The following is a 6,000-nucleotide window of genomic DNA, read 5'->3' as shown; positions in this document are numbered from 1 at the left end:
TTTCATTTTTCTCAATCTGGTCTAGTTCTTCCTCCATAGCTTTGATCTAGTCTTCATCTTTTAGAGCCTCCTTTGTTGTTTTGGGCTTAATTTTAGAGAGTAGATAGGTACTCTCCCTTTCTTTTCTTCTGGTCAATACTCCTGCATTTTTATCACCAATAATATTGTCAACAGAATGATTGTTTCTGACATACCTTGGTTATACTAGTTCATTTCTTGGAGCTTCTTCTATTGGTTGTGCAGGTTCTACTTCACATTTTTCCTCATTTGCACCTACATTAGGATTCTCTATAATAAGTTCGACCGGTACAGTGTAAATGAATCCTTGATAGTCCTCTGGTTCACTCTTTCTGTCCTATTAATTTTTCTTAGAGAACCCATCCACTATAATATTTACACTCTACACAATCTTACCGGTCCTTTTGATAAAACACCAGTATGCTTTACTCTTTGTGGAGTAGCCTAAGAAGGTTCCTTCATCACTTTTAGGATCAAACTTTCCAGAGTAGTCATCCCTCTTGATGTAGCACCTGCTTCCAAATACCTTGAAGTAACTCACATTGGGTGAGTATCCACACCATAATTCATAGGGAGTCTTATTTGTCCCCTTCTTCACCTACATCTGGTTCAAGCTATACACATCAGTTTTCATTGCTTCTCTCTAGAAGGCATGTGGAATATCCTTATGTATCATCAGAGTCCTTGTACAATCAATTAGAGTTATGTTTCTTCTTTCAGCAACTCCATTTTGTTGAGGTGTTCTAGGTGCAGACATCTGCCTCATAATCCCCTGTTCTTCATAGTAATTTATGAACTCTTGAGAGGTGAACTCTCCTCCTCTATTTGATCTCAAGAATTTCAGACTCTCATCGGTTCCTCTCTCCACTTGAGCCTTGAAGACCTTGAAAATGTGAAAAGGCTTCAAATTTTTCTTGTAAGAATACAACCCACATCATTTTTGAGAAATCATCTACAAACAATATGAAGTACCAGTCCCCATAGAAACTCTTAGTCCTCATAGGACTACACAAAAATGTATGCACTAGGTCCAGGACATTCTCAGATGAGTAACATTTTGTACTAAAACTAGATCCGGTCAACTTTCCTAGCTGACAATCTTTACATATAGAATTCTTAGTCATAATGTTAGGCATACCTTTGACAGACTTCATTCTACTAAACTTTTCTATGCTATCAAAATTAACATCAAACAATATTTTGTGCCACAACCAACTGTCTTCTAGCTTTACCATTAGGCAACTTCCTACAGTGGTGTCTAGGTAGAACATATTGCCTCTGGTTTGTTTATCGATAGCAATTAGATGTCTTGATTTATCACTTATTTTGCATATTCCTTCATTAAACTCCAACCCAGAACCCTTATTGTTAAGTTTTGAAACAGTTAACAAACTACACTTTAGTCCTTTTACCTAGTAAATATCTTCACAATTAGTTTTATCATTTAGGGCAATAGATCCCTTACCTTTTACTGCATAGGGAGCATAATTGCCGAATCTCACCAGTCCTCCATCACAGTCCTCCATGATGAGGAATTTTTTCTTGTCACCAGTCATGTGGTGAGTGAAACCACTATCAATTACCCAGTCTCCACACTGGTTTGAACTAGAAATAAGTGCCATATCACTTTCCTCTATGCTATCTTCCTTTACCACTACAAATGCAATCCCTTCTCCATCAGATCCTTCTGATTCTTCATCGGTAACTCCTTCTGCAAGATAGCACTCCTTTCTCTTCTCTTTGTATCTTCTAAATTTATCCTTCCTATCATTGTCAGGACATATGGATGCAATATGACCTATTTTATTGCATGAGAAACACTTTAGGGATAGTTTACCTTTGTACTTCCCTTTTCCTCTTGGTAGCCTTCTTGCTATTAGGGCTTCAAGCTCATCATGTTCCTATTATTTAGATAAGAAGATGTCATGTTCATGAGAATGACTAGTTCTTGTAGTAGAACTACTTCTAATTTCTTTTCTTCTCATTGTTGGTGCGAGTATCATGGAAGATTTGAAGGCAGCATCAATTTTGTTGGAAATATGCCTCGAATTCTCCTGATGAGTGTTCGGGTTGATCAGTGTAACTTACTCCGATGGAACAACTTGTGGGAAGGTATTGGGTTGTGGACTTTTCCTATTGGTGTAACTCTAGCCGATGAACATGATGTAGAAAAGTATCAGGTTAGGTCTACCTGATGTATCCTCCTTGTTTGGTTATCAGGAAGCAGTGTTTCGATCCACTTTTGTGGTCATCAGGTTAACATCGCCTATCGGGTTAGCCATGTTGAAGTCTTGTCGATGTCGTGATGTAGCCTACTGGATGTTGTCTTGATCACTCAATGAAGTCACCTTCATGTGCTTCATCTATCGGAGGAGCACTATTGGAGTCTGGCTGATGACCTGATGAAGTCACCTTCGGCGATCGGGTTGTCATCAGCTATCGGTGGAACAAGTTGGAAGCTACGCTGATGTCTGATGATTTTGACTTCTTCTGACTTGGAGTGCATCGCTCATCGAGGAAACAGTTCAGGGTATGTGTTGATGACCCAATGAAGCTGCTTTAGGTGATCAGGGTAACTTTCCAGTACTATTGCTAATGGCCGATAGGGCCGATCTATCTGGAACCACTTTGATGAAGTCATCTACTAGTTTATCGGGGATTGGGATTGCTTGTTCATACTTATGCTGATGGCCGATGGAACCTTCTTCTTGTGATTGCTAAACAGGTGAGAAATTCTAGGATGATTGAATGATTGTCGCTATACCACTATGGCTACATGCACAAAGGTTATCCATCGCGGCTTGGTGACCAAATGGTGGGACTTGGCAAGAGAGAAGCTCAAGCAAGTTAATGAGTGAGCAAGTTTGGGATGATCAGATGATTGTTGCTATACCACTATGGTGAGATGCACAAAGTTTATTCCCTGTGACTTGGTGACCATGGTGGGACCTAGTGACAAAGAAGAGCTTCATTTTGGATGATTAGTGAGGCTGTGCTAAGGTGGTAGGACAAGGACCCCAGAGCCAATCAGGGGGTGGCACATGGCGGAGCACAGAAAGAGATCAAGGAAGATCAAACGATCAGGATAGCTGTTTGGTTGTCTTCCCGATGGCTTGATGGAATTGCCTTCGGTGATTGAGGTATCATCAGAGATCGGGAGAATTGGTTGTTTGCTACACCGATACCCAATGAGGTCACCTTCGGCGATTGGGTTGACTAGATGAAAGTTACACCGAAGTCCAATGAAGTCATTTACTACTAATTGGATATCAGGGTAACTTTTCAGTGCTAGTTCCAATGGCCAATGGGGAAGTATCCAACTGCAGATGGTCACCCGGACCGAAGTCCAAAAGACTAGTAGGTGCACACTTGGAATGTTTCTATCGATGTATTTGAATATGGACCGACCCGACTTCTGGATGAATGTGGGATAATATGTTTTCCATGAGTTGATGAATGGACAAGTTATTACTCGACGGTTACGTTCCAAGGCCATTATACAAACTGACAGAGGAATGTTTTGTTGGATAGATGGTAGTTTCTAGGGATGTAACTGATGAGTAGAGAGAAGAAGGGTGTGCATGAAGGCTATGTGGAGGTAGTGGTTTTATAAGTAGCCAAGTCAATGTGTCTGCATATGGTGAGAACAAAGTTTTGAGATCAAAGTTCAGAAAAGAGGATCTTATAACTTTATTGTAATCATGTTGTTTACTAAATAAAGTGATCTGTCTTTGGTGGTAGGTTTTTTCCTCGTAAGGGTTTTCCCACGTATATCTAGTGTCTTTCTCTGGTGTTATTTTGTTTGGTTCATCTTAATCTTTTGTCTGTGTTTATTTTAATGTACTACAAACTGAAATTGAAATACTTCATTGCTTGCTAATCCCCTTAGAATTGACGATAGGAGAGCATTTTCCATGCATGGCTTTCCTTACAAGTGGCATCAAAGCCATTTAGTTGTGTTATCCTTGTTAGGTAGGGCTATTTTGTGTCAATTCTATTTTTCAGTGGGAGTCTGGTAGAGTATCTAGTTTGCAGATTGAGATGGCACACACTTCTAGACGAGTGGAGATTGAGAAGTTCAATGGTTCAAACTTTGAGTTGTGGAAACTCAAGATGGAAGATTTGCTAGTTGATCAAGATCTGTGGGTTGCTATGTGTGGACAAAAACCTTTAGGCATGAAGGAAGAAGACTAGGATCTTGCAGATACAAAAGCCAGAGGATTGATCAGACTCTATTTGGTAGAATTTGTTCTCTTAAACGTTCATGAGGAAAAGATTGCACATCTTCTATGGAAGAAACTTGGAGATATTTATTAGGGGAAGTCTCTAGTAAACAAGTTGTTCCTGAGGAATAAGTTGTATTCCTTGAATATGGATGAGGGTACATCTATTGCAGATCATTTGAATATTTTCAACATGATGGTTGCTTAGCTAATTTCCATGGGAGTCAAGATTGATGATAAGGATAGATGTATGCTTCTATTATGTTGTCTAACTGACACATGGGATCATCTCATTATGGCCATTGGGAGTACAACAACTACTTTCAAGATGGAAGATGTGGTTGCTTTGTTGCTATCAAAAGAATAGGAAGGAAATCTTCTGAGATGGTCAAGGAGGCCCTTGCTATTCATGGCAAGATAGAGGATAAGAAGTCTAAATCCAAGTCAGAGGAAAGTTTTGCTCCTAGAAAGAAGTCCAAAGCAAAGTACAGGAATTGTGGGCAGGTTGGTCAAATTCAGAAGGATTGAAAAGTGAAGAAGAAGAAAGAAAATAAGAGTTCTTCAGATTCTTGGCCTTCTGTGTTCTCTCTAAATGAGGATGGAGATGTCTTCTGAGCTTTTTTGGCAAGACAAACATTGGGTGGTGTCTATTTCAATCATGGTGCCATTTGAGACTAGGTACCATGGGTCTTTGGTAGTGATGCAGATTCATCTTTTGATGGTGAATGTTCTTCATGTGACTGAAGATGCTAACATATTGAGGATCCATAAAGGGGTCCTTGGTAGAGATGTTGTTTATGTCATATTTTGACATGTTTTCCTTAGTTAGGATGTGTTATATTATTACACTCTTGAGATGCATTTAGAGTTTTGACATAATATGGTTATGTTCATATAGAGCATGTAATCTCTTTGGAAGAGATGTTTTAGATCATGTTTGTCATGTTTATATTCCCGATTCTGCAGTTGGAAGTTTGGCTATGATCTAGTATTTGTTCCTGTATTTTGAGTACATTGATCATATTGTTTGATACTTCATGATAATGTGGTTATTCATTTGGAGGTTGGCATGTGTTGATCAGTTATAGGTGCTCATGGATACATGGAAACATAGATGGTGCTATCTTTCTCTTGTGGCTAGAGATGTATGTGTTGGAATGATTAATAGGTCCAACTGAGATGCATTCATCTGTTATAACACAGTTGAGATTTAAGAGGTGGGTTTAGAAGGGCATGATACAAGGTGTTGTAAAGACTTGCTTGCAGGCTCTTTGTTTCTAGTTAGTATTTGGAAAGCTCTTGGTATAAAGATTTATTCACTTCTATGTGATGTTGTAAATAGTTATTTTCAACTTTGACATTACCTGTGCAGTGGGAGCTCCTTGGTGTGTATTGCATGCAAAGCTTGAGACTGTGAGTAATAGGTTGTACATGTTAATGTTATAAAATTCATTAAGGTATATCTTAAGGGTATGTGTAGTTGGATGTGCTAGCACTTGCTATGGGTGCTATTCTAGCTATGTCTGTAACACATGTTTGTACATATGGTTAGTTTTTGGGTCATAAGTTTTGTGTGCTTAGGAGACAGAGTTGTAGTTTTCTTAGTGGATAGCTTCCATGTATGTCCATTGGCAGTGGCATGGTAGAAGGTGGAAGTGTTCATGAAAGAGATGAGATTGCTCTACATAGGTGCACATGTTAATTTCTTTTCTTGATGTTTTCTGCTCAAGTGGTATATCAACATTGACGGGCTTTAGAG

This window comes from Cryptomeria japonica, chromosome 7 (genome assembly GCF_030272615.1).
Source record: "Cryptomeria japonica chromosome 7, Sugi_1.0, whole genome shotgun sequence".
NCBI lineage: Eukaryota > Viridiplantae > Streptophyta > Pinopsida > Cupressales > Cupressaceae > Cryptomeria > Cryptomeria japonica.
The sequence above is the reverse complement of the archived record's forward strand: the minus strand, read 5'-3'. Positions refer to the sequence as shown.